This window comes from Petaurus breviceps, unplaced genomic scaffold (genome assembly GCF_028583685.1).
Source record: "Petaurus breviceps papuanus isolate PSGF00001 unplaced genomic scaffold, PetGlider_PUasm1.0 189, whole genome shotgun sequence".
Classification (NCBI taxonomy): Eukaryota; Metazoa; Chordata; class Mammalia; order Diprotodontia; family Petauridae; genus Petaurus; species Petaurus breviceps.
In genome coordinates this window covers 7,768,547-7,779,236 of record NW_027185809.1, presented here as the reverse complement: position 1 = coordinate 7,779,236, position 10,690 = coordinate 7,768,547, and positions in this window count along the sequence as shown.

Genomic DNA, 10,690 nt, shown 5'->3' with positions numbered 1-10,690 from the left:
TTTTCAGGCATTCTTCTCCTCATTGCCTTTTTGAGCCTCTTTTGCCATTTGAGTCAGTCTGTTTTTTGAAGTGTTATTTTCTTCAGTCAGGCTGTTGCCTCTCATTTCATAATTTTCTTGCATCATTCTCATTTCTCTTCCCAATTTTTCCTCCACTTCTCTTATCTGCTTCTTAAGGTCCTCTATGACCTGTAACCAGTTTGTATTTTCCTTTGAAGCTTTTGGTGCAGGAGTTCTTACTTTACTGCCTTTCTCCTGTTCCATGCTTTGCTCCTTTTTGTCCCCAAAATAGGAGTCTAATGTTGGAATCTTCTGTCTGCTTTGTTTCCTTTGCCTGGTCATCTTGCCCCTCAGTCACTTGTCCCCTGCGCTTTTTGCCACAGTAGGACTCTGCTACCAGACAGGGGAGCTTTTGTCCCAAATGCTGGGGTTTTCTCAGCTGCTGGAGGTATTAGATGGGTACTCTCTCTGAGGTCTCCACACGCTCTGGCAAGCTGGACATACACCCCAGGACCTCCACCCTAGACTGCAATCCAGGTCCAAGCAGGTTAAAGCAAGAGCGATTACCCCTCAGACTGGTGCTTGGTCCCCCTACACTCTGCAGGCCAGGAGCTGAAGCTTCCATGTGGTACTGGCTGGCTGTGCTGCTGCCTCAGCAGCTTCTCACCCCATGGGCAAAAGCCCCGCACTCCCACTTACTGGTCCCAAAGTCCAGACTGCACTGACCACTCACTTTGTCCTTCACATTTGTGTGTTGATAAATCTGGAAACAGCCACAGCTGCTGCTGATCTGGAGTCCCTCTTGCCGTGGCTGGTCAGGCCCGCCGTGGGGCTAAAGCCTCAGAGTGGGGCTGGGCTGGGCTCCCAGAGCACTGTGCTGGCGATTCCTGCTGGCCTGCCGGGCTGTCCTCAGTGGGAGGTTAGCTTCTCTGTGTCATTTTGTGGGTTCTGAGGCTCCAAAGTTTTTTCAGAGTCCCCTTTTTACATGGATTGGGGAAGGTAGAAGCAGGAGCAGTGGGGAGGTCCTGTTTCTACTCTGCCATTTTGGCTCTGCCCCCCCTACATTGATTTTTTTTAATCCAGGTGTAGAATTTTACATTTAGCCCAGTTATATTTTTAAAATTTTAATTTAGTCCATTGTTTAGCCTACTGACTTCTTTTGGATTTACCTTCTTTCATACAATATGCTACTTATTCCTCCAAACTGTCTCATCTTTAAATTTTTTACATATTTCCTCTATGCCTTTATCCAAGTCACTAACAAAATTATGTGAAATAGCCAAAGCCCAAGGCAGACTCTTAAGAATCTTCCCTCCAAAGTAACAGTGGCCATTTAATGAATACTTTTGAGAGCTGGCCATTCTACCAATTCCAAATGCACTTAATTGTACTATCATCTGTATTTCTATATCTCATTCATAAATATAGCATGAGAGACTTTTTTCAGTTGCTCTGTTGAATCCAAGTATACTATGCCAATAGCATTCCTCTGATCTACTATCCCAACCTAGCTACCCTGTGGAAAAATGAAATGAGATACCAGGCATTGTTCTAAGAGCTTTACAAATATTATCCCAATTGATCCTCACAATAACCCTGGGAGGTAGGGACTATTATTATCTTCATTTTACAGTTGGGTAAACCGAGGCAGACAGAAGTTAAGTGATTTGCCCAGGTTCACCCAACTAGTAAGTATCTGAGGCTTGATTTCAATTCAGGTCTTCTTGACTTCAGGCTCAACTCTATCCACTTTGCCTCCTAGCCACCACCCTCTCCTTCTCCCCACCCCCAAACTTAAACACAATCATAGATCATGCCACATTGGCCTCACTTCTTTTTTTTTTTTTTATAGTAGTATCGAATTAGTAACAAGATGCAGCTAGATTTCAGCAAGGCATCTGCCAAAGCTCCTTATGCTATCTTTGTGGAGAAGATGGAAAGATATGGGTTAGGTGATGGCACAGTTAAGTGACAACATAGCTGGGAGAATGAATGGACCCAAAATATAGAAACTGTGCCATCAGGGGATTTGTTGAATTAACTATCCATATTTAGCCGGGGGAAAGAAAGTTTAGGGAGGACATGAGAGCTGTCTATATCTGAAGGGAATAGCAAAGGAGAGAGTGACCCTGGAAGGCCAAACTAAGAACAAGTGAAGCATGAGAGATTTGACATGTAAAGAAAAACTCCGTGATAATATAGTGAGTCCCACAGTGGAAGGGATGGCTTGTGGAGGTAGTAGTTCCTTTTCTCTTGGAGTATTTGTGCCAAGGCCAGCTTCAATGAAGCAGAAAATTGATTGTTAAATTTTTAGTGTGTACATTTACACCTCAGAAATCAATGTTACAAAACATGGCTTGAGTTATTGTTTTGTTGACTTCTAGACTTGAGAAAGTGATAGAAAAAAATGTTAATGATGAAGATTAGACCTGAAATATGTGAACCCATATTTTCCAGTTGTTAAATCCTTACCACTATAAGATAGGTCATTTGATAAAAATATAGATTCCAACTGAGGGATGAACTAAATGACTTCCATGATCCCTTTTCTCTCTGAGATTCTGCTAGTCTTTATATAAAATGGAGGATGAAAATATTTCTTTGTTTCTAAGAAACTTCTAAGCCTTCCTGGACGTAATATACCAGAGAAGCCTGCCCTTTCCATTGTAGCACCCAACCTATTCACTCTTCTGCCTCAGGGTGACATGTTCTATTAACGCCATTGGGGGGTCAAGTCCCTCCCCTGCCCTCTAACCTTCCAGCCACTCCCCTCTAAACAGAAACTCAACCTGCTTAATCAGAATGATCTTTTATTGGCATTGGGGAGCCATAAATAACTGAGCCTCACCGGATGACTCATCAGAGTTATCATTGTGTCAGCATTTCTGAATAAACCAGGGTTTGTAGAGGGATTAGTTTAGAGTCATCAAAAATGTGCTCCAGACTGAATCTTGGCATAGGAAAGCCTACCACTGAATACTGAGGAGCAAGGAATCCTGACACTCCACTCCCCCCCACCCCAAATCTCAGCCTCCATGTTCAATCCCCCAGTGGAGGAAAAAATTCTCTCATGGCAGACTCCCACTCAACTACATTGTCACCAGGATATAAGCATTCTGGTAATTTAGAGTGCTTTTGGGCATATCTGTAATTCAAAAAATGGTTCACTCTTTTTAAGTGAAAGGAGGGAAAATTTGTTGTCGGTGAAAGCATCATATAGTCTAGGGTTCTGGAGAATGTAACTAAAAATTCTTTTCCGAAACAGATGGCTATGGACAAAGAAGAAATGATCATTGAAGTAGGATGCTTCCTATCCCATTGGATTTTTTGATAACAAATTTAGGTCTAGAAAGCAAAGTCTGTTTGGAAAACATAGTATCAATCAATTAGTCAATCAACAAGTATTTTAAAACTTAGTACTATGTACCAGGTCAAAAAGAAAAACGGATTAAAAGACCCTGCCTTCGTTCTTCTTCCTACTCTATCCTGACTCACTAGATTTACCACTATGCCTGAGCTATCTTCTCCCTCTGAAAATCCATCTGCTCCCTGTGACTTTTTCACCCGGAAGATCACTGTACCTTTGTGCTTCCTTGCTCCCAATGGTAAGCTCCTCACAGAATCTCCATTTTGAGGAGAGACTCAAGTTAGCTACGCTTCATTATCTCTGGACGTTCCAGGGCAATAGTGTTCCCAGTACAGTAACACAGAGGACAGCACAGCAGATAGAGTACTGGGCCTAGAGTTAGGAAGACTCATCTTCCTGAGTTCAAATCAGGCCTCAGACACTTGCTAGTTGTGTGATCCTGGGCAAGTCACTTAATCCTGTTTGCTTTAGTTTCTTATCTATAAAATGAATTGGAGAAGGAAATGGTAAAGCACTCCAGTATCTCTGCCAAGAAAGCCCCAAATGGAGTCACAAAGAGTCAGACAATAACTAAACAAAAGAAAAAGTTTCTACTCAGAGAACCTCATTCCTTATGTACCATAAGTCCTATTTTCCAGCCATTTCTGCTACATCCTTATAAATAGCATTTTTTTTTTACAGTGACTGTTACAGAAAGTCTGGAATAATGAACAGTTTCATTCCACTCGACAAATATTTATTAAATACATGATAAAGTATCTCTTTTTTATGTCAATGACTCAACAAGTGTTTATTAAATGCCTACTATTTGTTAGTGACTTGCTAGGTGTTGGGGCAACAAAGATAAAAATGAAAGTACTTCCCTTCAAGGAGGTTACACTCTCTCAGGAGAAATAACTGATTCATATCTCAATTTCCTTAGCTGTTAGAGAACAATGAAGAGGCACGGACATGCGCAGTCCCATAGCAAGGTCTTTGTTTAGCTTGCTGTCTGAGCAGAGGGTAGAAACCACTTAGCTCTGCCCTCTACTGCTTAAGTTAACTCCTGAGAAAAGTCCTTACTTTTCCCCTCTGTTTTCTTCCCTGTGTAGCAGGAGCTGTTGAAGAAGCTTTATCCTTTAGGTTTAATCTTGTTCAAACACTAGAGACTGGAAAGCACCGTGTTGCAGAGAGAGGAATTTAGCATTTCCTACCTCTGGCATGGACGTGTGTCACATGGTTATCCAAACATTTCCATTTCCACATCCTCGATGCAAAGTATCCTTGCCCCTTCTGTCGATAGTCTTTAATGCCCTCCTCCATCGAATGTCCCCAAAGCTATAGATTCTCTGATTCACTTGTCTCCTCGTTCCTCCAGACGACATGAACGAATCAGGTCATTTTTAAAAGCCTTTGCTTTTAGCTCAGGCCTCTTGTCAGACGAATGAAGTCTACTCTTAGCTCCCTGCTTTTCTTCCTTTATCTCCCTAATAGATGGGACTTTACTATAGTTACCAAATATTTGAGGTTCAAGTGAATAGTTCATCTTTAATGGGATTATCTCTCACTGTGTTTGCTTTCCTTATAGTTTGAATAGCTCTGAGCATGAGAATCTAACCTTAACAAAAGCATATTTTGGTAATTTGATATAAACTAAATTTGAACTCTGACCCTTAACTATAAAAATGTTACTTTTTCCCTCTGAAAACTGAAAGTCAGATGAAAAGGTCTGCCAGCATCAGCTTTCAGTTTTGTAGCCCCAGCTGCTAATTGGATTTTGAATGTAAGGTGTGTCCTGATAACAGGCGCAAACCTCTTGGGGCTGAATCCACCTGGCCTGACTCCCTGCCTTCTATTAGCAGGAGTGTACTCTAGTCAGGTTTCCCCTACACAAAACATAGAGATTTAAGGATGGGAGGGACCTTCAAGGCTATCTAGTCCACCTCCTTCATTTTGCAGGTGAGGAAACTGAGACCCAAGGAGATAAAGGCACATGTCCAAGGTCATACAACTAGTAAGCCACAGAGTTAGTATTCAAACCCTGACTACAAATCTAGAATCCCTTCCAGAGGACCCCTGCCTTAGTCTTGTACCTAGGAACCTGTCATAGGGGACCTAGTTAGTGCTAAAAAAATAAAATAAAAACTAAATTCCTCTCTTAAAATACCTTGGAATTGAGATGACCAAGGCATGAACCCTTTAATCCTTAGGCTGCTGAAAGCTAAGTGGGGGCTTACCCATTTCATGCTTAGACCCCTGCTGTGGATCTTCCCAGGAAAGGATGACAGACACCTGCAGACTCATGTCTAGCTCAGGAACCTCTTTGAGAGATTTTGCACGCTTTCCCTGTCAGTAAAGCCAACACTCATTTCTTCCACCTCCATTCCTGTTTTCTCCATCTGATAAACGTATTTTCAGATGTACTAATATATTAGTCATACAAGTTAGATTTTTTTTTTCTGAGAAAGAGAAGTCAGTCTAGTTTCCTGGACCTGGCTAGATTTAATACCTAGAAATTCAAAATCAGAGACATCCCACATTAATAACTGTTCAGCATAGAAGCATTTCCTGTTTATACATAAAGTTAATAAGAATCCATCAGCCATGTCAAACACGCAGAATACCAAATTCAGATGTCAACCCAAATGTACAAGGTCATACATTCCCTTTGCTAACTAAAAGTGTAATTCATAAATATTATTGCTACCAAACTCTCCATCTACAACATTTGTTTAGAAATATGCACATGTAATATAAATTGTGATTAAATTAAATGGGTATATTATTTCCTGTTTTAAGGGCTAGCAGCAACATGAATTATGCTTCACTCCCCAGACGGCTCAGCACAAACACAACCATGCATGAGGAGCCAAGGGAGAGCTTGTGGGGCTCCTTATCTTGATACCCATTTGATGAGGGGTTTTTTCTTTTTTCTTTCTTTTTTTCCCTGGTTCATTCATAATGACTCTATATTCAACCAACCTTTTTCGAAGGCTTCCTCAGTTCCCTTGTAAAATAACCCCTGAATACTGAATGGCTCTGGAAAGGCTGTAGACTTTGTAACTCTTGCTTTTTAAGTTTAAACATTCTCATAGTTGGCAGATACGTTGTCTGCTGTAAACTGGACCCCAAAGTGAAATGCCGCATCTGTAGCAATTTAGGAATAGTGTAGCTGGTCAGTGCTGGAAACAGCTAAACAAATACTTGTCAAGAACTAATATCAAAAAATAAATAAACTTTTAGGGACCTAATGTTTACTTAAATTTTTCTTTTGTTTACAAATAAGTACAATCTCAAATGCACTTAGTTTCTAGTCTGTATAAATATCACTCTGGCAATCCTGAGATATTACACAATAATGGCAGCAGAGCTCCTACAACGATAATATGGCGGAGTACTCCATCCACAAGTGCGCCAGCCGATCTCCTTCCCCATCCCCCACCATTCCATTTCTCACTGTAAGAGGGCCAAATTAAAAAAGGAAAATTTAGTTGTGTTCAGATGTGTAGTATAGGAATGTGATCTCAGCAGGCAAGCACCTCCTGGGATGAAGACTCCCTCCCCTAGAGGCAGATAGGTGGCACAAAGGACAGAGAATTGGAGTTAGCAAGACTAAGTTCAAATCGGGGCTCAGATGCTTACTAGCTAAGTGAACCTAGGCAAGTCACTTAACCTCTGTCTGCCTCAGTTTCCTCAACTATAAAATGAGGATAATTATAACCTCAGATGAGATATTTGTAAAACACTTAGCACAGTGCCTGGTATAGAGTAGACATTTTATCAATTCTTGAGTCTTTCCTTCCTTTCCTTCATTAATTCAAATCCCCAAAACTATGTCTTAGTGAATTTCTCTAAGACACAAGAAGTTAAGTGATTTGTCTAAGGGCTCCCTGACAGTGTAGAGGCAGGATTTAAGCCCTAGAGGATAAAGTGACTCTTGCCCAGAGATAAGCTACCACTGTCAGAGGCAAGAGTCTTAGGATCATTGCTTTAGAACTGCAAGGGACCTTAGCAGCTGTTGTTAAGTCTAATATGCCCATTTTGCAGATGAGGTGAGACACAGAGGGCTTGAGGGAATTGCCTAGGTCATGTAGCTAGGAAATGTCTGAGGTAGGGTTCCAATCCAGTTTCTCAAGATTCCAAGTTCAGTGCCCATTCTACACCATGCCAGCTGTAGGTTTCTAGGTCTCTAGGAATTTGAACCTATACAGGCTGAGTGACTTGCCCAGGATCCCCCAGGTGAGACCCAGAGGGTTCCCCACCCCTGCATACATAGCCAGTAAGGATCAGAGGTAGCATTTGAATGCAGATCTTCCATTTTTGCGTTAGTGCATAAACCTTAGGGAATTAACTGAGGTACATAGAGGTAATGGGACTTGTCATGGGTGACACAACATAATGTGTCTAAAACAGGATTTGAACAGATTTCTTACCTACCCTTTTAGTCAATATAATCTGTTTTTAGACATAAGGTTAAAAAAATTAATAGAACCACCATTGGTCCTTACCAGCTGCATTACGTTCAAGGAAGGATACAGCCTTTCACTTTCCTCATAGGCATAGAATTGAATCAAGCTACCAAAAATGGTCACAATGACCAGCCACTCCAGTGAACCAGAAGTCGTTAAACAATGTGCAAATGGGAGGCTGTCTAGCTAAGAGAAGAGAACATTTCTACCACCTTCCCCTGACAGGTTGGGAGAGCTCATCTCTAAAAGTTAGTAAAGATCTACTTTTCAAGAAACTTGGGACATTCTTCCCTTCCTCATTGGAATGGGGGCTATTTCTGCAAAAGTACACATATGCAGCGCAGCTCAGCAGCAGCAGAGACAATGACTTAGAAAAGACATGGGCCTGCTGTTTTGCAGAATCCTAAGCCCAAGTAATTTTTATCTGCCTCTCCAAATGCAAACTCCAAAGTGGACTCCAGAAAGGATATTCCCTGATACCACCTCATGGAGAGTATTAAAAAGCTTTGATGTGAGGGTATTTGGGAGTAGAATAAGCCAGATTCATCACCAAGATACCTGGGAGATAACTCACTGTGTTTGAAGTCAAATGAACAACATTTCACAAACCACAGATTTCAAAGTAATAAAAACTTGCAGGGAATTCAGTGGCAGGTGCCACTTTGTCTATAGAACCAAGCACCACATTCCCAGGGCTGGAGTCAGTGTCCCACATGTGATAGACCAGTCTGTGATCTGATCACTCAGCTTGGTCCATACCAAGACAGATGTGTAAGCTGCAGCTGCTGACTTCTCCTTTCCATCCATCCTGTCTTGCCTGTTTTTCAAGGACCAGCCCAAGTCCCACCTCCTTATGAAGCCTGTTCTGATTATTCTAACTCCCAGACAACTCTCTCCTCTGAACTCCAACTCCTATAGCATTCAGAATGCCCTTAGTCCGTATGACTTACTTTGTATTTAGCATAGACAGCAGGGTGGATGCTTTCTAACTCTAAAGTTTTATGAGCCTGTGAGTCTATCTCTTCAAATGTTGACTTTTTCATACTTGAGTCTTATTTTTCCTCTGAGTTCCTATAGCAAAGACCAAGTTTAGTTTTTTGTTTTTGTTTTTCACATTTTGACACCCGTCACAATGCCTAGCGGAGATCTGAGCTCTCTGATCTCCACAAATACCTCCACAAACACTTCCTGAATGAAAAAAGAAGTGCCAGAATGTCTCCATCCCCTAAACTCACATGTTATATTGTGCTTGAAGGTTTTCAAAGTGAAGTAGTAGAGTAAATTTAGAGCCTGAAGGAATATGAGAAGTCATCTAGTCCAAAGCCTTCATTTTTACCCATGGGGAGGCCCATGTAAATTGGCTTGCCCAAGTTCACACAGGGAGTAAATAACTGGGCTGGGATTTGAACTGACTTTTGGTACTCTAAGTATAGCTTTCTTCCCACTCTGCCAGGAGTTAGCTCTTCTATCTCAATAGAAGTCACATGTTATTTATTTACTATTTTTCTTTGTTGCTCATTAGCTTCTGTTTCCACATCTGAGCCCTGAATCATTTCTAGAATTTCCCTTGATTTCAAAGTTGTGGCTTTGCATACACACACACTTTCCTTCACAGACCTAAGGACTTGACTCTTAAGGGATTAATCTCATTTAAGAGTCTCTCTCCATCATCCCACTGACTTGGGGAGGAATTCTACATCTCACATGACAGAACAGGGTAAAAGTCTCCTAGAAGGCAGACAAATAAGCAACATAATAGAATGAGCCAAATTTCTGGTTTTTCTTTATAACAGGACACTTGGACAAGACAAATGACAAATCCTGAGTCAAACAATCTGAGAAACATCTGAAGGAGCCAAAAGGTGTTCAAAATTCAGAGTCTCCTCCCCACATGTCATGCTTCCATTTAATGGGGCTGGATATGCAAACCTGTTATTAAAATTTAAGAAATAAAAATTCACTACTGGACACATTCATAAAATTAAATGATTGATCCTTTCAAAGGCTGTGACAGTACAGAGAAAGAGGTTGGGAATTTTGAAGCAACTATTTGGTTTTTCAAGGGCAACCTCACTATTATTTTTAAGAAATGGACAATTCTCATCTAGGAGAGAAGATCACACTCTATTCACCATTATCCTTGACCAATTGACTTAATAAAAATCTGTTCCCGTTCCACATATGTTGTGTTTTAAGTCTCATGGTAAAATGACAGGTATTGGTACCTTTGCAAATAAGTAAAACTATATTTTTAAAAATCTCCAAATGTGGGGTGGCTAGGTGGCACAGTAAAAAGATGCCCTGGAATGGGGGGGTGAGGGGGGACCTGAGTTCAAATATGGCCTCAGGCACTTAACACTTACTAGCTGTGTGACCTTGGGCAAGTCACTTAACCCCAAGTGCCCTGCCCTCCACTCTTCAAAAAGCAAAAAAAAAAAAAAAATCTCCAAGTGACATGCAGCAGTGATTACACAATGGTGCAATCATTTTCCAAGCCCCAATGCCAACAGAAGGGCATTCCAATATTAATTACTGGAATATCTGTGGTCATTCTATTTAAAGTTGGCTAGAAATACTGAAATCCATCCCAGAATGCTGCTTTGTAACCTGAGAGGGGAACATACACTTATTAATTGGGCATGAACATGACTCTCACTCTCATCTTCCATTGGGATGCACTGTCTTGCTCCAATGCATTAATGCTCCCAGAACTCCATCTAGTTCCCTCCTCAAATAAGATTTGAAGTTCTTAATGTTGGTTCCAAGACCTCTCAACCAACCTCATTCCCTTTTCTTAGCTCTGACTCTTTCCTCCAGCCCAGTAAACTGATTTCTCCTTGTTCACAGTCCCAGCAGATTCACAGTTATTGTCTGG